This window comes from Halyomorpha halys, unplaced genomic scaffold (genome assembly GCF_000696795.3).
Source record: "Halyomorpha halys isolate HHAL.00 unplaced genomic scaffold, Hhal_1.1 Scaffold1124.1, whole genome shotgun sequence".
NCBI classification, from domain to species: Eukaryota; Metazoa; Arthropoda; class Insecta; order Hemiptera; family Pentatomidae; genus Halyomorpha; species Halyomorpha halys.
In genome coordinates, this window is record NW_027108426.1 from 216,167 (window position 1) to 240,321 (window position 24,155).

A 24,155-nucleotide genomic window follows, 5' to 3' on the forward strand; every position below is an offset into this window, starting at 1 on the left:
AAAACTTCTAACTCTCCGAAAAATATTCAATAAACCAATAGAAAACACTAATTTTTAATCAAAACAATATTTTATGATATATAAATTTAAAATGATTCAATAATAGTAACGTCATAAATCTTTAGGAGCTTCTTTTTAGCACAAAACTAAACTCACATTAAGGCCTTACAAGCCACTCTGATATAATAAATAAATAATTTAAAAAAATTACGGATGACATATCATCGGTTAAGGCTTCATAACAAAGTTACATTGACTATTGAATAAATCCTTTACGAAATAATTTGGTGTAGTCATGCCTAATGCATTCCAACTGGTTGGAAACATAAATATGTAATGGAGTCCAGAATCACTCTAACAACTTCTACATATAACAATATGTATATTTAACAACAGTTTGATTACAAATGTTAGCTGTGAAATTGTAAATAATGAAGGAAATTTATGGTTCAGAACGTTTTTAAAAATAATTTATAATAATTAGAATGTAATAAAAATATTAAGTGTAAAAAACAATAGGTGAGAGACTATATGAATGTTTTTATTATAACTAAAAACATATCTCGTGTTAACTAGGTACGCTGTAATGATTCGTATTTAAATCATTAGTAAATAACTAAATAATAATTGAATCCTCAAATAAGTTTTAAAATGGAATTGGCTGGGTTTGGAATACGACGCCTCACATATGAGTTTCCACTATCGTTATTTATATGGCCGTTGATAATTACTAAATGACATAAAATATTACTAAACTCCCTAAGGGTTAGAGGTGAAGGCAGCGTATTTTCTAATTCCTATCATTACAGACTAATTGCTACAGTTAGAGAAGGCTTGCAGCTTTCTAGGCACAAAGCGGCCCAATTTAGCTTCATTTCCTGCCTCCGACAAGGAGCGGAAATTTGGATGAAATGGAAATTTGGGCGAAGATGAATGGCCAACCTCGACATGATATAAATGTGAAATCAACGGCTGGCGGTCTTTACACAAAGTAGAATGCTCCGATTTTAAGAATGTCCCGTTGTTTTGTAATCTTTAAAAATCTTCTCACAATAAAAACGTCCTTTCAGGAAATTGTAAGGGAGATGTATTTAGATTCAGTAAGCATTCACAAATAAATCTCACGACGCAAAGCACCTGCAGGATTTGCTGAAATAGCTGAGTTCCGAAATAGTCGATCAACAAGAATAGTGTCGGAATCCGTCTTGGAATTCTAGAAGAATGTTTACTTATTTTTGGCAAGGGTGATAAATATCATCAAGAGGAACTAATTAGATAAACTGAAAAATAAATTTATTATTATTATTTATTTTTAATTATTAACAGTACAGTTAATGACGGATGTTAAATATGTTTATGATTTTGTTGTAAAAAAAAAAAAAAGAATAAATAACACAAGAACGAATTTTATTTTTTTTATATATTTTACAAACTTAATAATTGTTTTTATTTTTAATGTTCTGTCCAATCTAAAATGTTTGTATCTTGTTTTCTTATTTAGCCCTGACGAAGCCCTGCAAAGTGGGGCGAAACGTTGTTTAACAATAAATAGTTTTTGTTACTATTTTGACTCCCAGCCGGACTATCTTCCTCCAATATATACTTATAGTTTTATTTAAAAAAATAAATAAAGTATTGTCTATCAGTTTCTTTGTACTATCAATATAAAGAAAGGAATCTTCATTTTATGAAGATGATATATAGTTGTATAAGCAGCTTTCATTTATCTCTAATAAAATGGCACTAATAACGCAATTTGTAAAAAATGCTGATCGTTTTTATCCTCCATCCTTATTTTTTTTTTCTTTAATGTGAGGAATGCTAAAAAGTCATTACTATTATATAAGTTAAAATATAATTGATCAGAGCTTTGAATTTACAAAAATTGCATATCCTTTTTCTTTTATTTCATATGTGGAAGGATCATGTTTTTGTTTATGTTATTATATTTGTTCTGTAAAGGAACTTAAGTTAAATAGTGACCATTCAAAACAAAGAGCACTGAGACAAGTTAACGCTTGAAGGTCAGCCTGAAAAGTAGATGGGAGTATTTATTTCTTGCAGATTTGATAGAGGGGGATCTGTTAATGGAGATATATAAGCAACGAATTTCGAAGGTGTCCGCATCGAACCACTTGTTATATTACTAAAACGGAAATCCTCATGTTTGCTCCTGCCAAAATATTAAGCACAATATACACATACATTATTAAACAGTTTCCAACGGGAAATATACACTTTATTCTAAATATTATAATGCGAGGTATTGATAAGTGCACAACCTAGAAAAGAAATTCCAGACGTTACAAAGGATTTCTGCAAGATCGACAGTAAAATAGCCTAGACAAGGGACAACAGAGTATTGCTCTGACACCAACGCCACAATCTTGCTGCACTCAACGCCTGACCTTAATTAAACAACACTTAAGAAATTAACTCGACAACGCTCGAAAAAATTAATAAAATATTAATAAAAAGATGGCCAATAAATTGCGAAAACGGAAATTTGATTATATCAGAAATGCTTAATTACAGTAATCTGACAGATGGAATCAAACATCATACTATAATTAAAGTGAAATTATTTATTAATAAACAGTTTTCACAATAATTATTAACAAATATTCGTTCGGTAATTTTTTGCAAAGCCATTCACAAAATGCCGGCATTTTTGACACTGTAAAAATGATATAGTCCATATATAAATAACATAACTTGTTAAAAATCATATATTTTGAGAAATTTTGGAAATGATATACAGAAAATGTGTCTTTATATATAAATTTTAATTTTTGCTTTCTGAAGTTAAAAAAAAAGAAAAGATTAATCCATGAAAAAAATTAAATGAATTACTGAAAACACAAAGTTATTATTATCTTTTTTATTAGATGAAGTAAATTACTTTAGAATCTTTAATTTTATAACTAATTAATATTTCTCCAATGAATTGATACCGTTCAAAACATGTTGATCATACCAGTGAAGCGGTATGGTGCAAAAGCCAACGCATCACTACACTCACAATCAGATAAATTGACCACATAATTCTTTAGCATTATCCGTTATAGACATGTTTTGTGTTTTAATTTTGATTAAAATTGCGTCAGAAAATTGACAATAATACAACTGAAATAAATATCTAAACTTTGAATAAAATTCTGATTTAGGTAACACTGAAGAATACTTTCAATTAGTTTTTGTTTACGTTTGTGCCATTATAAAACGCAACTGAAGCTGAAATCTGTTATTAATTGGAATTATCTCTGTTTGGTAAAAATTATAATTTAGTTTATTTAGAATTAAAATAACAAGAATCAATTATCCTCTGTATAATATAGAAATGATGAATTTTCTGTATGTATAAAAATATGTGTTAAATATTACCAAATTGATTTGTGTTCAATTAATATTAAGAAAATTAAACGAACTTTCTATAGTAATTAAATATATTACGTTATTAAATATTAATCAAGAGATTAGAAAAACAAATATAACCTTACTCTCGCATTTCTTACTTTCTTCATTTCCCTTTCTCCATATATTTCTTCTTATCCGTTGATCTTTCCATTTACAATATTGTTTTTTTTTCATAAGCTCCATTATTAATTTAACTAATTCTTTATACTCATCTAAATAACTAAAAAATATTTTTAATGTTAATCGTCAATATAACATTCATATTCACCGTATCATTTATTTATTACTCACTTTTATATGTATATAAATAATAATGTAATCAATCTACTACTGTCTTTATCCATAACTAATTTATATTTTCATTCCATTATTATGTATATTTCCAAATTTTTAGTCTATTATTTTATTTTATATATTTGTATTTATTTTTTTTTTATTATTATTTTTTTTCCCTATGAATGATGGTTGTTGTCTTTTAGTTTTTATAGCCCTGATAAAGCCCTGCAAAATGGAGCGAAACGTGGGTTACTGATAAATAGTTTTTATGCTATTTTTGATCACCACCCAGACAATCTTCCTACAATAATAGTATTTAATTATTTTTCCAGTTACAATGGATCAACGGGTTAAAATTTTAATTTTAAATTTAGCTAAAAAGTAAGAAGAGGGTTTGAAAACTGTTTACGCTATAAACGCTAAGAATGATCCTTGAGATAGTTTTCAGCTTTGCCCCCGAATGGAGGATATGCCAAGGCTGCAACTTTAGCCATTAAACCTTTGTCTTAGTGCACCTACAGTACGCAATTATCTAGTAACATGTCATTAAATCTTTTGAAAAGGTTTTTATCATTACCTCTAATAACAACAAAAAATGAATAATATGAATTAGTATTTCTATTTTAAATCATGAAGTTCGAATGCTGTCTTTCATTTTATATTAATTATTGATAAATTTTATTTGCTGACAATAAAATGGGTGAGGATATAGAATCAATCATTAAAATGGAACATAAAATATGAAAATTTTGGTCCGAAAATTTTTATTCGATCCTATTTGCGATGGAGCCAGTTGTTCTAATAAATGAGTCACCACCAAATTTCAGTTGTCTCCAACCACCTTTTTTAATACATTTTTGTTGTATGATCCCTTAATAACTATGAATTTTGTTTTGTGCTTCGAATTATGATTTTCGGGAATAACTAAAAAATATAGCTCGTTATAAGCATTTTTTTTTTCAAAGCCAGTTCACTTTAAGTACATTTTTTCAAGTTAAAATAATAGGATAAGATCAGTTCGTATCATGGGATATTCTAATAAAAAAAACATCAATTACAGCAACATTTTTATTATTAGCTAGTTCCCTTCTAGATTCCATTGAATGAATTTTTTTTCTCCTCATTCAGACCCGTTGTAACAGCATTTTTCCCAAATTACAATGTTAGTAATATAGAACCTCTGTTCCAAATAAATTTTTCAATATTATAATATTATTTTTAATTTTTAATACATATTCTGAGGAAAAATACCATATATTAACATTGAAACCACATCACATACAAATAATGCTTTTTTTTCTTAGATAAAAAAAAAATGAAAGACAGGACAATAATTCTTTAATATTAACTTTACTTTGTGTTTTATTAATTTGTTTCGTTTATTGTTTACTGAGAAAAAATTACCTCTATTGTGTCAGAGGGGGGAGGAAAGGAGGTAGGAATTCATACCATTCCAACCCAACTTAAACTTCTGTTGCTTATGAAAGATATGTGTTTGGTATCTAAAATCTGAAAAATGACTTTTTATGTATTTGGACAGTAGTTCGGAAATCCATCCAGATCAAATTTTAAAATTATATTTAACTGAATTTAAAACTGAAATTTATATTTATATCAGTATACTAAATGGGGACTCTTATTACCTCTTTCTCTAACAGAAAATCAATAGCTTAAATATAAAAGAAATTAATTAAGGGAACTATTGTCTGTTCAATGTGAATAGGGTTTCGGATAGTTTGATATGCAACAGGAGATATCTGTCCGCTTAAAGAATTAAGAAAAACTAAAACTAAAAAATGTAACAACAGATTAAATTATTTAGTACTACCATCATAACAATAAATATAAAAATAACAGACATGTAAAAACCCTAGGTTTTACCCTGAAAATTTTTTGATATAGGCAGCCTATGACAGCGCGTTTCCACGGTGTCAGCGGATTCCGAAGATTTTCATGGTTCCTTGGCTTCCAAGGACAAGGAGATCAGCTGACAGCTGCGACGTCCTCCGGGTTCAAGAACTTAGGTTCTATTAGAGGAGACTACATAGGACTATTATACATAATCTATTTGCCTTCCGGTTTGACAATAAGGAAATGAGGAAATCTAACAATGAAAACTAGGTCTCATTGTTCTCCCTTGCAGCAACCCGGCGTTAATTCTCGCCTAGAGTAAAAATTCGAGAACTATTTTCCCTAAGTGCTTTCCGATTCACTAATGAAACAGATCTAATTCTAATTCAAATCTAATCTAATAAAAACCCTAAGCATTCTTAAGACCGCAAACAAAGGGAAAAAAAGTTTTACTGTCAGGCGCCGACATAAGTGAAATTATCGTATTCAAAGTCAAACAAGAAGACCGGCATACGAAATACTACTGTTATACTACATCATTACTTATACTAAATCACAATAGGATAAAATTAGTTTAATTCTCACTTAAATATCGTCGGTACAATATCAAAGTGGCGTATCTGAACATTTCTGTATAAATTAGTTGCTAATTTAAGGTGACAAATATTTCTAGTTTTAATATATATCAATTGTTCATTTTTTATTAATGATGCCAAACATTCTCTTAGTTCGTTTTTGCTTTGTGAAAAGAATTGACAAACCATTTCAAAATATAAAAGAAAAAAAAGATGATGCAGATACGCGATTTTGATTACATACTGACGATATGACATTTTGTATTACTTAACTATTTATTAAGACCTTATTTATTAAATTCGGTCGACTATTGTAATAAGTTCCATTTTTGGCCGTTCGTTTTACATTTGCCAACATTTGAGAAACTGTATATCAAAGACTAACGGGCCTACAGAGACCAGTTTGTTCTCAAATTGTAGAAAATGTTAGCTAGTTTGTAAATTTACAGAATAATATTTGTAAAAAAAAAAATCGCTTCTTCATTGTTAAAATGGACAAAACCGAAAAAAAAAGTTTTTTCAATTTTTATTTATTTTGGCCAAAAAGGAGATACTTTTCGACAAATATTATTGCACATATGTATAAGCTAACTTAAAGTTTCTACAATACGAGACCAAACTAATTTTTGTAGAGCCATTAGTCCCAAAGATGCAGTTTTTCAAATTTTCGCAAATGTAAAAACTACCAGGAATAAACTATCAGCTTCCTACAACATACTGTTGGTACAATTGTTAAAAAATATTTCGCTGCCTGAAAGGAGAAGAAGGCAGTTATTTTTCGGTTATAAGTCCGAATTCATTAAGAAAATGTGTATTTGTCAAGAACAATTCAGGTCATGTAAGTATAGAAATTATAAATAAAAAAATAAAAAATATAATTGAAACTTGCAAAACTATTTTTATCGAGTGGGATGTCTAAAACTTTCGAAGAAAAATCTGAGATTTTAAACTAAACTCTTCTGATGACATTACATAGTTGAGAGGAATCTCCGGGATCAGACGAATTAAAATTCTTTTCAACCAAATCCTCGCTCAGATTTAAATCTAGACGAGCCTTCAAGAGCGAAGACAGGACCTCTCACCGGTAGCTGTAGGCCGCTAACATCCTTGGCGAGTTAATGAAAGTCACGGAAAGACTGGAGCCGATGTTGCAACGGCAAAAGGGCTACGGAACCTCCCACCATTGTCTCTGGCAGAATGTTCTCCAGGACAGCCTTCTAGAGTATTTTCCATGCAGGTCATGCTATTCCGCAGGACGCACGGTAAGGCACCCAGGCTGACAAAGGAACGGGCGGAACTAGATGAAACGAACCGTGAAACAGTGATGGTGGGAGTTCAGCTAACCATGCGCAGCCGATTAACTAGCTCGAAGGATAGCTTCCTCTAGTTCTTATAGCTGGGCATTGCCAAGGAGAGGATGAAAGGGAAACTCGAAATTGAACAGTAACACATCTAAACGTCATCAAACCAAGAGGATTTGGGTGAAACTGCCATATTAATCGGTAACTTATCATTCATGAATAAAAAAAAAACTATCCACATTAAATTTACAACCATATAAAAAATATCAGGTTACATATATAATTTTATATAACAGAAACTAATCATTGGTAGAAATGAAATCAGAGACACCATTATTGGAAGGATTGAGTGGGTACCAACCGTCCTCTCCAAGTTACTTGAAAACCCAAAGAGTTGGGAAATTGGAGAAGCTACACCAAAGGGTGAAAATTGTGGTAAAATGTTTTACTAAAGAAATTTCTAAAATTTAAAACTAATACTATATACATACCTTTGAAGTTAAGAAATTAGCATTTTAAAGACATGACGTTGATTAAATAGACAAAAAAAACAAATGAAACATGTTAGAAGAAGAAAAATCTCGGAACTTATTAGCGTAATAGCGAGAACTACACATCTCAATTAGTGCCATTGTATGGAAATGGAGAACACGTTGCACAAGTAACATATAATTAGTAGATACCGGGTAGTATTTTATATTATATTATACCTTAAATTTACATTATTCATTATATATATGCTAAAGATATATTTTGTAAATTAATCTACAATAGTTTGGTGGTATTAAAATAAATTAAAAAAATATTTGTTATTTAAAAAAATTTATATGAGCCTAAACATTCCTCATTTAAATATTTTCTTTAACAATATAAAATATTTAATAGGAGATTATAAAATAATAAGATTGCTCTAATAAACCAAAGTTATAAAACATAGCTTTTATCTTTTGAATGTTACAATTAATTAGAAACCTATTAAAATTAATGAAACTTTAATTACGCAGTAGAACTAAGATCGAGGAAATATTCCTAGGGCAATTAAGAATAATATATTGAGAAACGTTGATAAACAACAATACTAAATACCGTAGATAGCAATCAGACCATAATATAGGCAGACTAGTATTAAACAAAGCCCACGAACAGGCTATCTACAAATAGATGACCATTCCTACAATAATGAGATAGTGTTATAGAATGGTAGCCCGTTTGTCGGGTGTGGTCAGCAGTATATTTTACTCCAGGCAGGAAGAGATTGGCCAGTTTGGAGTGTCTGAGTACCGGGCCAATACCAAACTGGTTTGTAACTCACACAGTCACTCCACCGTCTGCCGAATCGTATTGGAATATTATTTCGCGATGCGCGTTTCTTTGATAGTATTCATAAAACGCTCATAAATATTTTTAATAAGAAAATGGGAAAGATAAACAAGATATCCTTAATGGTCGGCATTTAAGGAATGAGCATCAGATGGGAAAACAAACAATCGAGGGGGAAAAAAAAGAACAGCATTTCCTAGCATAAACACAGAATGATGAATTTACTTGTTTTGCCTTCTAAAAAGATCTAAAAATATACAACTGGAACGGACATCCCTACAAAACTATGTGTCAGTTTTTTGTTTGTTTTCTTTCAAAATAACCACAGAGCGGAATTTCCTTATCTACAGATCTAACCAAAATAACTATATATTGTTTTTACTAAAATAAAAATTAAAAAAAGTAGTAAAAAAAAGGTATTTCACAAAATCATTTTTTAAAATATACAACTCTAATTAGTATAAATTTAAATAATTTAAAGAGTATATTTATGAACAATAATAATCTACCATAGATCTATCAAGGTTGAGTCACAATATTTAAAATAAGATCAACTTATGAAAAATTTTATACGAGAGCAATTAATTTGTATAAACTGCGTGAAGCAATTAAAGATAAACAGATATGTGGCTAATTAAACATTTAAATATCAATATTTGAAGAAAAAATAACGCAAAATTCACATATCATTTACAACTTGATTAATTCATCATGGTGATCTGAAGATCAGTTCAGCAAAACCAAAATTTAGAATCTGAAGAGAGTCACCGTGGCATGAATGGCACGAAATACTTGAACCTCAAAATGAACGAAATTTAATGAAAAACATAAAAATGAAACGTAAATCATGAAAAATTGAAGTTCTGAGGGATATATAATACATAATGATTTTTTCCTGAATTCTGAAGTCTAGCATTCTAAATTATGTTTATAATTTTCATGAAATAGCTTGTGGCGAACTTCGCTGGGTTCGGAAAGGATTGGTATGTATAAGCCAAGTTGTCGGTATGCTGGTTATAAAAAACTGCTTTGCATGGAATATTTGATGAGCTACAGATCAAATGCCAATACATTGTCCATTTCAGCACGAATTCTTATTAACAAGAAAAAATTTATTTTACAGTGAACAAATTAATAATTTCAAAACTTTAATAACTTAATAAAACATTTACAAGAAGTGATCCAAAAGTTGATTCAGATAAGTCCAATAGATCAAATGGATTTTATGTAGTATCAACATCTATTTATCTATCTATTACTTCATAAATTAGTTATATAAGGAGTAAATGTAGTATTCTGAGTTTAAGAATTAGGTATTTAAATAATGCAAGAAATGAATTGAATAATGATGAAATGAACCTGTCAGTCATCATATTTCACAATTCATCAAACTTTTAAATTTCAATAATTGAAACGACAAACGTATATCATCCTTGATACCCCATAAGAGGAAGAAAAGAAAATTCAAACGTCCTTCACCAAGAAAGTCTTTTTTTTTCTTGCATTTCTCTTTTTTTCATATTTGAATCCAATTTCCATTGTTTTATGTCTTATTTTTTTTTTCGTTTTATAAATTTCTGCCTGACATGCCATTATAAGTCAGACAGTATCTCACTCACAGAGGCACACAACAAAAGGATGGCGACCGAGCTTGAAAAGAAACAGAGACATAGAGGCATAAACCCAGCATGCTATTAGCAATGGAATTCAGCAATGAAAAGAGTCACTCTTGACAATGGCCCTTCGGTATGTTATCTTGCCCCTCCATCTACGTTCGTTTGCATCAGCCCTCATCGTTTGCTATAGTAGGCCAATAAAAAAAAAAATGTGGTATGAGGATCTGCGTCTTTAAGACCAGGATCCTTGAGTAGTCAATTGTTATTTAAACAGCATGAAAAAATATTATTACTACAACGTCAGTGCAATACCAAAATGGTCTATCTGATTATTTCTTAGAGGATAGAGATTGATTTATGGTAGCATATATAAGGCAGCAGCAAATGTTTATACAAGCTAATAGATTTTTTGAATTTTTTGTTTTGCCTTATTGAAGGTATTAAGACGCCAGAAATGCAACAAAGTCGAACATTGTAAAATTTGCAGAGAGGCTATTATTTTATAATTATTGGTTCGGACAGAAGCGATCGTATACTACAACTCCGATCCGATCAAATCCGATGTCGGGAGACGGCGCTGTGTGACTACAGTTCCCGCTGTACACAACAAACGTTACATTTTTACCTTTGACTTAAACTTCAATGTAATGTTAAATAATTATTTTTTCTCATTATTTTGAATAAATAAAGTTATTGACAAGAAAATTGTAATGAATTATAAAGAAATTAAAAATTTAAGCCGGATGGACTTAGATAGGCATGATCTTGCTTATGTTTAAGATCTCTTGCTTATGTTTTTCTTCCGATTTCGGATCGGGCCCAATATAGATATTGTCTAAGTATATTCTAATACCGCTAAATGTTGTTATGGAGTGATTATCGTTCGATAATATACAGCACTGTTTCCTTTAGTACAAACTAACACTATGTTCTGATAAAGTGCAAGAAAAACAGTTCATTTAGAAAACAAAATACTGGAGGTTAAGCGTTGTTGATATTAATATTAAGATTCATTACTAGATTTTTTTTAAGGTTCGATAAGACGAGAATTAACTCGAGATTAAGAACATAAACGAGATAAAGACGAATTAAGAAGATAAATTATTAAGAAAATTTCTGTAACATACACATGTTATTTGAAACATTGAAAATGAAAAAAACCAAGAAAATTAGGAATAAAGAAGTAAGTTTTTGAAGTGTAATTTCTTTTCCAAACAAGAAAAAAAAAAGAATTACATGAGGGTAAATTAATTTCGTGACGCGAAATGAGACGGAAGGAAGTGGGGTGGGGCAACGCTGGTCAATTCTAGCAGCAAATTTTTTATATTGTAATAGAAGAGCTTACAGTAATTTAACTATTCCAGCAGTTATCTTTGTAATCTGTATCTCCTATTACAATATAAAAATTTGTCTGCTAGCACTGACTTAGGAAATGGCTGTTCTATTCTAATTATTATTATTAATCTGGAACTAATATTTTCTTCCTTAAGCAATAAGGGGGGACACTAGATCGTTATTAATAAAACTTTAAAAAATTATTTCATTTCCAGAAGTATTACGTTTTCATTTGAAAATTTCCCTGATTTTTTAAAATATGGTTAAACGAATTCTTACGTGTTTTGTTTCAAATGATTTATTCTGATCATAAAAAAAAAAAAAAAAAAAAAGTTTTCTTCAAAATACTAATTGCATAAATTGAAGAAACTATACAGATACTCTTATAAAATAAAGTTAAGAATTAAGAAAACAAGTCTGAAAATCAGGTTCAAAACCAAATCTGTAAGAGTTCCTCTATCCAGGGTCTCACAAAGATAAATTATTATCCTCTTCTCCCCCCCCCCAAAAAAAATATTGTGTAAAAATGAAAATTAGCATCTAAGAGATTTAAAACGAATGTTTTTATCTATATATAAAAAAAAAAACTAAAATACTAAATGTAGTAAAAGAAATCATAACAACTAAGCATATAAGAGAGATAGCAAAATTTAAAAAAATGAGTGATTAATGTGCCAAAGGATGATAACATAAATCGTAACCTTGAAAAATTTAGTGAAGATTGAAGCAACGCGCAAGACCCATTCATCAATTAGCACTATCTTGGTCCGCTGAGCCATTTTACTATAGCCAATGTGACTGCGAGGGTTATCAATCTTTATCTAATTGCCGAATTCGACGCTGTTCTTTAATGAATGAAATATCTCCCACATGATCAATGGGTAACAGTGCAAAAAATAGAAAAAATAAAGTAATGTGTTCAATTTTAATAAAGACAGAGATGATTTCAATGAAGAGGAAAGTAGAAAGATGGTTGAAACAGTCCAATGACATAGCAGTGACTCCATCTGTCCGAGCCTTCCCCCTCGACATAATGACGCAGTAAAGCCACGTGTTTTCATTTGACTTCATTAGTCAGTTCTTCTTCATCTTGGCTCCCAGGAGAGATGGAGGGGTAACTCTCTACTCTCGCTCTCCGTAAAGCCATCACCCGGAAAAGAAAATGGCAGAACTAATGGTTTAAACTTGAGAAAAAAAATTAGCAACTGCTGCATTTTATCCGATAGTTTAGTTAATACCAATAATTCAAACTAACCTAACAAAAAAATGGGTAATTGGGTAATAGTATACTAATTGACACGGGAAAATTAGGTCTACGTAATTCCTCATTAATTACCACGACGTAACAAAGACTAGAAAATTTCAATTAATGTCACAGCATCATTTTTAAGAAACTGATCGATACATAATGAGAATTTAATTAGTTTCCGAAGTGTATTATTGTGTTTTTTTTTTTATTTTAGTATGATAATGTCTATGTCAATTACTGGTATAACAGTTAAACCCATTTATTTTGTATTTTTGTGATTAGTACACATACTTAAATAATATCATAGTCGAATTAAACGTAAAATGATCAAGTGGCATTTTTGTGAAGATAGATTTTTTTTGTTTGTACTAGTGCCAGAACCAAATTAGACTTCAGTATTGAAAAAGTTAAAAAAAATACAATAATTAAATAATGATTGTTGAAAATGTCACAATTTAGTTAGTTCTAATGCGAAAATATGGAATATAACAAAATACCTTATTTATTTATAATCTTAAAATCCTTTCTTGAGAATACCTTATATTCACCAAAATATCACTTGATCGTTCTTTCTTTCAATTTGAAAAATATTTTTATAATTTAACTAGCTGCCATAGGCTATTATTGGATTTGGGCATATAGATTAAATAAACCAAAAGTGTGGTATCATTCACTGTATTTAGTTAAAATTATATATTTACATACAATTTATATTCACATTAAGTAAGTAAGTGAGTTATTACAAACAAGTAGAAAGGAGGCAACTGTTATCAAAAGAGCTAAGACGTCACCTTAGAAATCTTGTAACTGCAGTGACATCGGTTTGATTCCGGCTTAAACGGGTTGACTTTTATTTCGTAGTGGTACCACAAAATTGAAACTAAATCTTTCTAAACTGGGTAGAATAGGGTGGGGTAGTAAACATTAGGAACTCATTACCTCCCCCTATATAAAGCATATATTTTATATATAAGGTTTCAAAATCGTAACAAAAAAAAAATTTATTGTTAACCAACGTTTCGCCCCACACCAGGGCTTCGTCAGGACTGATAAGAATGGTATTCTGTACCAACTGTCAGTTTTCATAAAATTATTTTCTTATACATTAAAAAAATTAATTAAATATTTTTCATTAATATTTAATTTAAAATTTACAAAACCAGTTATCGATTTATAACTAATAATCTTTTTTTACCAGAAATCTTTGCTTTTAAGTTACAAAGCTCTTTATTAATTCTGAATTGGATCCTGAGGTTTGGTTCATTAAATTATTTTATCAGACAAAAATAGTTTAGCAAAGTACAGTCGACACTTTAAACTTCAAATATTAATATTAGAAAATGAGCAAGGAGGCGAAAAATGGCAAAGAATCATGGTTGAAAGATCAATGAATACGCGATGCCGGAATTCCCCAACGATTTTGTGCCAGAGAGTTCAACTTCCGTTCTATGATTCACTCAAAAACAAATAATTGATATTTCAAAGACTAGATTTGTTATAAATAATATAATGAGTAATCAATCGACGAACTGCATACAAAGCTTGAGTTGAAATAACAAACGAATGAATCAATAGTATGCTAAGCGATGACACATATTGCATTTTAAGTCTGCGCATGTACTTATGTAAAAATAATAATTACAAAAATATGCTGACACTCATCAACACGAAATAATATAATGTAGTTCTATTGTCTAACTTTTAATTGTACAATAATATATTTTGGACATGATACTACATCCACAGTTGGACGTAGTCTAAAATTATCTCTACGTCTTGAAATTATATAGATTTCTCTGGAAATCGATTTATGTAGAAGGCTGATGTTTGTACTTTTAAAATTAAAGGTATAAAATGCATTTGATGGTTATAAATTATATAAGGTAATATATTACTCCTGTTCTAGAGATAGAAGTTAAAAAAAAATATATTAATCTGCTTTCAAGATCAATAATTGCAATGATTACAGGCTCAAAGATGGATTAGAAGAAAAACAATCATTAATTATGATTCCTGAAGTAATTTATCACTTACTTTATGAATATTTATTTTGTTAAATAATCTATACTAGGTACCCAAAAACTCATTACTTCAAATAAGTATGGACTACCTTCTTGAGCAAAGGAGGAATTATGGAACTTTTGAATTTATCGAAACCTTTGAACACAAAATACTTGAAGACCCGGGTTCGAATCCAGCTGTGACGGATAATTATTTATGCAGCTACTGTTGCTGTGAGTCACTTTAGTGGGTTAGGAGCCCTCCAGGGTCCACTCGGCCTCGTTAAGTGGGCATCTTTCATTGGGGAAAAATCTGGCGATCAAGCTTGATTTTAACATAATAACCTCCTTGCACAACTGTGGGTATAGTAACAGTACTTCCTTACAAAGTGGACCCCTTTATAGGTTTTGTTTATTTTTTTATTGGTTTTTAATTCAGGGTACAGGTTTATTTTATAGTATAAGTAAGCCCCACTTCGACTTGATAAAACTTCTATTCATTGAAATTCCCTCAATGGATTGATATTATTATGGAAGTTCCATCTGGCCTCGGTGTTGGCTTGGTGCCAGAACTTTGCACCGATCTCGCGTTCCGCCATGTGCTGCAAGTTCAACATCCCTTCTTCCCTCACGTTGGTATAGAAGAATGGGTATAAAAAGACTTTTTATTTCAGAAGTGAAAGCAATTTCCATTCAGAATTATACTTGGAGTTTTATAAATCAGAATAAGATCTAACAAAAAAAAAAAAAAAAAAGATAAATTATATTATATTTTTATCTTATCTTGTCATGGTACTGACTTACAGACAAATATTTTATACTAATTTTAAAATAAACCATTATCTTGGATAAATTTCACTATTAATTTATCTAGGGGATTTAACAAATTAGAACAAGATATATTTTTGTTTTTTATCTGCTTCATAACACAAATCCAAGTTGCCGCTGATGCTGGTATCATCAACACAACATATCAAGATATGGTGTCATTTGTTTAATTAGTACATTGTCGCTGCGACAGATTATACAGCCCACATGCGTCAAATGGTTATTTACGACGTCCGGGCACCTGCTTCATGATAGTTTCTTTATAAAATGAATTTAAATTTAAATAAATTCGTTTTTGTAGATCTACGAGGCAGAAGGACATAATGTACCATGCCCCGCCTGCTGGATGCAGATACCGTGTGGGAGGGTAGAAAGTCTATTGTCCGATATTTTATTGTCTGCCTCAAATAACAACCCGATGAAAATGGCAGTTTTAGTTATTAATTATTCATTCCCCACCGTTTGTCACTTCATTATACACTGCATAGTAAATGTAATATTATAATAATTATAATTACACACATCATATTTTATAATTAAGCAAGATACTGTCACTGACAATTACGTAAGATCTATTCTTGTTTTTACCCACTGTAATAAAGGCATTAAAATATTTACCACAACGAAGGTAAAACTAAATTCACAAAAAAATATAATTAAATATTAAAGTCTTTCAAGTTGAAATACAAGGAAATCTAGAAGTACAGGAAAATGTGGCATTATTGAAAACCATTAATTGGTTCGGGAAAACCAGGTTTGCTACTTCCTCTTTTGCAGGGTAGATAGAATTAACAGAGTGGACTGCAAAACACAAAATTATTTTTTTCAAATCGTTAGAATGAGGAAAATTTGCTAACTACAGTGATGAAGAAATAACGAAAAAAAACAAAATATATTTATAATAAAAGAAAGATGGTCTTGATTTTCATCACGATTTTTAATATTTTTTAACCTATGGAAGAGCTTAAACTGTTATGCATCAGAAACCCATCAAATACTATTCAAATATTGTTTAGATTTATCAAAGACTTTAGATTGCGGCTATATTTCGAATTGGATGAAAAATGAAGATATCAAATTTATTTTATAATAAAAATTTTAAGATTTTTTGTTCTTATATTTCTTCTCCAAAATAAAATTAAAAATCATGTTTTCCTACCCATAATTATGTGAAAGTGAAACAATCATAAATACAATGAAAAGAAAAAAAAATTGCAATTCAAAATGACACGCTAGAAACCAACAGCAGTTGGTTGCCGTTAACTTAACAAAGAAAAAAAAATTATATTAATGAAGATCAAGCAATAAATATCAAAGAATAGTAGAACAAGAATACCACAAATGAAACGTAAAATTGTTAGAATTTGTAGCACAAACTGTGTAACAATTAAATATATAACACTATATAATTCCAAGATTCAATTATTTTATTCCAAAGCAGGAAATGGAAGAGCGTGCGTTTAACTCTGGATACTTCATTTAATGAAATGGAGCGCTTAATAACATCGCTTTATGTGGAGAAATGACGTACTATTAGCGAGCTATGCCCTCCATCAGATAGATAGACAATGGACTGGAACACACGGTCAACGGTTAGCATTTCTCGGCATTCCAGAAGAAACATCTGTCCAGAGAATCGCTGGAGGATCCTTCTCGAGTTCCATGTGAAGACATAGATGAACCTTAGACCACACCCACGAGGTGGATGTTGACAATCAAACGGTCACTGACCTAATTACTTAAAACGCCCACCGGAGCCAGAGGAGGGTCTGCCTTTGTTTTCAGTTTTGTTTCGTCCATCATCTTACTTGAGTTTCCTATAGTGGTTGGTCAAATTACTTAAGACAAAAAGCAGAGAATGACTTGCGGTGATCAATATAACTTTTAAATCAAGTACCAATAGGTATACAAACAAAAGACACATTGACATTTTTGAGACAGGTTCGAGAGTACTTGGTAATCCATTTAATAATGGCGTATTACGACTTCATCATTTAAAGTGCAAATCAGCCTATTCTTATCAAAATTTATTTCCATAAAATAAATAATTATTTATTTAATCCCTGAATACATTAACTTTAGATGCTTTTAAATAGTTAGGTATGCTTGTGGCCGATAACTTTATAGAAAGTTGTAACCCATACTAAAACTCAATACATAAATACCTTAGAGCTGCAGGTTTGACTTACACAACTTTTTCATTCGATGACTCATTTAATAATGAAATTTTAACGATGGCGATGTTTAAAATATAGTCCGTCATAACAAATATTTAGTAATATAATAATATGAAATTATATTTTTAAAAATTTTATATTTGTTTTGATAGAGACATCATAAGAAAAGCGATGAGTACTAAACAAAGGTAGACAGTGGGTGGTAGATTAGCAGTGCTCTAGGACAAGCTGATGATGTGGTAGTTACTTGAGTTAATAGTAGAATTTAGAAATGAGTTATCCATCAAATATATACGGTATTAGCATTGCGGCAATTTCTTGGTAACGAAGGAGCGGTAAGGGCTGAGGCAACTTGTAAACGTCTGGGGGGATAAACCGAAACATAAGAGGGAGGATTGCACTAAAACCGATCAAGTGATTTTGGGTTTGGACGGCGGTCAGAGGAAAGACACGAGTAGTTATTGGTTGTATTAAAATCACAACATTCGCTGTATTTTATTAATTTCCTTTATATTTGCTTATGTTTAATTTAATTCGATTTATTTATTATTGTATTTAATTTTGTATTATTTTTTTTCTAATATATAAAAAGAAACTATCAGCAACTCAAGTCCCATCACCGTGTCACTGTCTACACAGTGTTCTAATAATAAACTCTGGTCTGTGATAACTATCCTCAATTAAACTAAATTTGAGATAACCTTTCTAATCACCAACAGCTCTTTTCTAATTTTAAAAAGGATATATAATAGTTCTTACAGAATTCATAATACAGTTTCGATTAGTCTTGGGTTGCAGTTAAAATAAATAAAGACAAATGTATAAATGTGATTTTGCCTGTTGACGGTTTTTACCAAATGAATCTTGAAATGTTAACATCAGTGAGAATCATTTTAAGAATCATAAATGAAAAATAAATAAATAAACGAATAAATATAAATAATTGTTTAAATGAAAATAATATAGTATATCAAGGTTTTTGTTTGTTCGCTGAGAGTAAGGGTGGCGCGTAAAGACCCCCCCGGTAGCGCCGGAAGAAGCCTATAGCCCTGTATTGTTCGAGGGCTCTTGGGGAAGTACACCCTTATCCTATGGGGAGCAATGACAACAAAACCCTTCTGCTGTCTTCGAGGAGTATTCAAATAGCAAGCCCGTATCTAATGATAGCGAAACCTCAAGATAAAATATACCATAGGATAATAGTCCTTATAACAATAGGAAAAATGCGACGACCAGTCGCCAAAAATCAAACAAACAGTTTCCCAAGGATTGATGAACAAATAAAACTTGAAGCCTTGCCGGTTCCTGTGGAGATAAGATAGCGTATCTGTCTCAAGAAATTTCGGACATTTCTACAGTCTAAATTTGCAAGACTATCTCCGTTTAATAAACAATATGCATTCATGAAAACTTATAGTAATTTTATCAGTACCATAACAAACCCTTATCAGTTACAATAAATAACAACTTTGAAATCTATAAATAATCCTGACTACTTAAAAAGCGTAAGCTATTTACAGATACGTGGCTAAAACAACTTATTAGAGAGGGGGGACGGTGGAAAATTTAAAATTTTCCAACAATTTAAATTGGATTTTCCAAGTTAACTCAGATATGAAGAAAATTACTTTTTTAAATACATTTTTGGAAAACTAACCTTCCTAAATAGCTTCTATAAGCAACTTTACAAATAAACTCTTCAAGCAACATTCTGCAGAAAAAAAAATTGCACTTTGAACAATTTTCTTTAGTTTCCAGATTCCCTATTAGGGGGTGACATACTCCTTGTCCCCTTGTAACGAACTCTGGTTTGGACACTAACAAATACAATTATAAATATTGCTAATACATAATTAAATGAGCTACTATATAAAGTGTTATTCATCAAATCCGAAAAGATTACTCATAATTTAAAAAAAAAATAGAAATAAGAATGTTCTATTTCTGGTTTTCATAGTTTTAAATGTGTAAGTTTTAAGAGTTAAAAATAATAATAATAATCACAAAAATAATTAGATAAATAAATAAGTTGCATGTTCAACACTAATGAAAAAAAAAAGAGGGGATCAGACCCTCTTTTCCATAGAAAATTAAGGAATGTTTAACACACGTAGATTATAAAATACTTTAATTATTTACGTCCTAAAATCTTTTAAAAATTGGAACTAAAGATACACAGGAAATAGGTAGGAATACGCTTTGATAAGGATATGGAAGCAAAAAGGGGCTCTTCCAGAAAAAAAAAATCGAAACAGGAAACGTGATTACTCGGACATCAATGGCATGTAAATAGCCAAAAACAAGCAAAAAAAAAGATGTATTAATAAACCATTTCCAAACGTATACATACATTAAATTTTGGTTATGTATATGATAATTTTTTACAAAATAGATTATCACGTCAGTCTTTTTAATATTATTAACTTTAAATATTATATAATAATAATTATTAATAGTTAAAGTGAAACATTGTAATTAACTTTATAGGCCAATATTATTGTACTCACTTTGACTATTTCAAGAATAAATTTCTAAAATGCTAATATTTTTACAAAATTTTCATTCAAAATAATCAACAGGTCAATATAATATTAATGGTATAAGCATAATAAAAAATCTTAAGAGAATCCAAAGGTTAAAGAGTCAAGTATTAAAAACTATAAATTAGTAATTTTATTAAAAATGTTAAGCATTTATAATTTATTAGGATATCTTCTTCAGCTGGATACATGATTGTTTTAAGTTTTTTCCATGTCATCAAACAAAAAAATAAAATATATTTATATTTAAAATTAAGTTAAATTAAATTACAGAGTCGAATTATTTTCTGTATTACTTTGAGTTATGACTACCCCTTTGAATGCAAAATATAAGGATTACATTACACATGGAACTTTTTTTGCAGCGGTAAAGAACTGCATATTTATTAATAAAATAAATATATAAAGAAAAATTTACTTTATAATTTTAATGTCTAAATCCATTAACATCTAACCGGATCTAAGTTAAGTATTGAAGATAAATTTATAAAATAATTATTTTTAATTTACATTAATAAATACTAAATATAATATTAACTCACGTTATATAGAAATAGAAGAGTATCCAAGAGGTACTAGCCGAAGACTGATGTAAGCATATCGACGCAAAACTGACACAATCACACTGAACTCACTCGAAGCACGGCACTGGGCCGACTGAGCTTGGGGCAGATTGGTATACACTCCAGCCGGTTCCCCCACCCGCCTCTACATCACCACTCCCCCAATTCTCTTCGTATCTCCTCCAGTTTCTTGGAGTACTTATTTATAGAGAAGGAAGATAATGCAGACCGCAAATCGAGCAAATTTAAAATTATGTCCTTTACGATGATAAAAATAAGATAATTCATACCGAACAAGGGTACGAACTAAGGATTAGTAATAGCGATAGTGAAAGCTATTGCTGTCATAGAAGCTAACATTGCGATCAGGATTTGCTTGATAGATACAGAGAAACCTCTACAAGATGGAGACCCACGGGGAAGATTATGTTATTTTTAATACAGATGTGTCCGGTAATCAGGGGTTACAATAAAAGGATTAGGAAATTAAGCTATGATACCTCGAAAGTCCGAAAAAAATTATACAATTTAACAAAACAAAAAAAAACTTATTGTTCTAGGGACATTGCGTTCAACCAACGTTTTGAAGGACGCATACATAGGTGGTGTGACAAAAACATGTGACTATTGCGCCACATTAATACAAAAACGACGAAGAGAAAAAAAGCTTTGCTGAGTTTTTAACTTGTCTTGATGCTTTTTTATTCCATGTTTGCATTATAGGTATCTTGAAACGTTCGATCCCAAATTTTGAGGGAGAGTTTTAATTTTTTTACTTATGATGGAATAGGATTTAAAAATGTGCATGAAGTTTTTTCTCTCAGAAATCCATATATATTTTTTGTTTTAAATACTTTTTATTTATTGATAGATATAACAATCTGCCACTCAGCTGTAGGCAATAGGTAATAGTGATGAATGATCACATTCATACTAAAATAAAATAAAATAAGAGGCCTACATTGATAAAAAAAAATAATAAACTAAGGTTTTACTTTAAAAAAGTTAATTAGTTATAAAATGTAACAAAGAAAAACATACAAGTACAAATGCATGTTAAGGAGCCATCAAACTATCAAATAACGCAAAATTTTGTTTTCGTAATGTCAGGAACTATTTATTTATTTTTTGTATCAGTCTCAAATTAACAAAAGAAACCCCCCTCCCCCACCACTTTTAGAAAAAAAAATTCTTTGTTTAACAAACCTAAGTTCATATTAATTAAGTTGAGGTCTGTAACAGAATAAGCCGAGATTAACCTCATATCCCTTAAAGTACAAGAACTATTAAGAGGTATTAAGAACTAGAATTTTAATATAAGCGCTTTAAATGGAATAAATAATTTTAGAAATAATTTTTAATCATCATCAATATCAAATATTTCTATTATTTTAGACCGATTGGTAAATTTCATGAATTAATTTAAATTAGTAATTAATGAATTTATATTTATTATAACCAGATCTTTCATCATCATTTTTATACATATTTTTTATATTAATAAACAGAGAATTTTAGTATCTTTTAAAAACATTACTCAGAACAAGTTCTCTACAATTTCGAAATCTTTACGAAACATTTTTTAAGTATTTTAAATTCCACATAGTGTTATCTTGAATCCCCAACTTCTTCATCTTTTCTGGGCCTAAATATCTAACTTAATACTTTATTTTCTTATTTATTTTTTTGGCGTAGTTAATCCTTCAAAATAAGCGTTTTTGAAAAGTATGCACCAATATATGCATTTAATGAAATTATGGAATTTTTAATGAAATTATGCAACCGACCATCTCTAACCATGCTCTTCTTTAGTCTTAAATTTCTTTTTTATTTATTTATTGTTAAGATCCACCAACCTGAAAATAAAAATTCCTTCAAAAAAGCCTAGCTTAATTTGGTCCACAGAAAGTGGAAAAAAGGGAATTATTGTAAAAATGATTAAGTACCAATTTCAACAAAATTATAAAAATCTTTCATTAAGACATAAGTAAACATATTTTCCATGACATTACAATTATACCCATAAAATCGGACAAAAGTTATAAATTTGAGTAAAGAGGATTTAATATCAATTTTATCAAAGTTCATCCACTACCTTTGCTCACGTATGCAATAAAAGAACTATCCCTGACACTCCTATATTTCTAAAACGGCTCGTCAGCTAGATTCAGTTCTCAAACCTATTATTTTATTCGATTAGCCTTGAAATATAGGTGATTATGTATCCAATAGAAACGAAGCTATAATGAATAATCAACTAGCCAATTTTTTTTTTATAAAAAAAATTTTTTTTGAAATGATAAATACCGTTATTTAGTTTGTTCATTTAATAAAAATTGTTATTGTTATTTATTTAAACATTTATGAATTATTGAGGAACAAAGATCAATGAACAACAAATTTTATGGGTGTATTTTGGAGGTAAACGATTGACTTTAGACCTCATTTAATTTATTGATACAAATTAAAAATTTTTTTTAAAGGTACAGTTTTTAGGTAATTCAACAACAACATTAACAAAAATTAAAATGCAGCTTACATCAAAATATACCTTTGAGTACCAATCCATTAACTATAATTAATCACCATTCATTAGGTAGGTGAGGAATCAACCTTACCTCAACTTGTGAAAAATCGATCTTTATAGAAGCGTTAATGAAATTAATTATTACCACGTTCCTGATGCCGATGATAATAGATTTTATATAGTTAAAAATAATCAATCGACTATAGTTTCATCAAAATGTCTGCTTCTTTGGAACATTTTGTGATATTTTAGATAATTTTAAAATAATCTTATATTACTTATTTTTAAATAGTGGTTAAAATATTTATTTACAGCTTTTAGTATTTTTCTTATAAGTTTAGTCGACAGTTCTCATATTGATTAGTATATTTTTAAATATTCCATATTTTTTTTTTACATTTTCTTTTATTTCAGTTCATATATTTCTTTTGTAATTCAAACGAGGATTTTTTAGAAGAAATAAGTTCATAGATAAAAATTACAATACAGATAATTCTAAATTATTTTCCAGGAAGCCTTATACACACATGTACGATTATGACAGTTTGAATATTCGATTATGACTGTCATATTATCAGCA

At 29.7% G+C, this 24,155-nt stretch overlaps 1 protein-coding gene across 2 annotated transcripts in view; it reads right to left on the minus strand.

The window, feature by feature from the left end:
• rau (RA domain-containing protein rau) overlaps window positions 1-21,168 on the minus strand; it is a 145,985-nt gene extending 124,817 nt beyond the window's left edge. For both annotated transcript variants that reach the window (XM_014432843.3, XM_014432842.3), the window contains exon 1: window positions 21,028-21,168. The gene's annotated coding sequence lies outside the window, so the exon portion shown is untranslated. The remainder of the gene's footprint in view (window positions 1-21,027) is intronic.
• Between the last annotated feature and the right edge of the window lie 2,987 nt (window positions 21,169-24,155).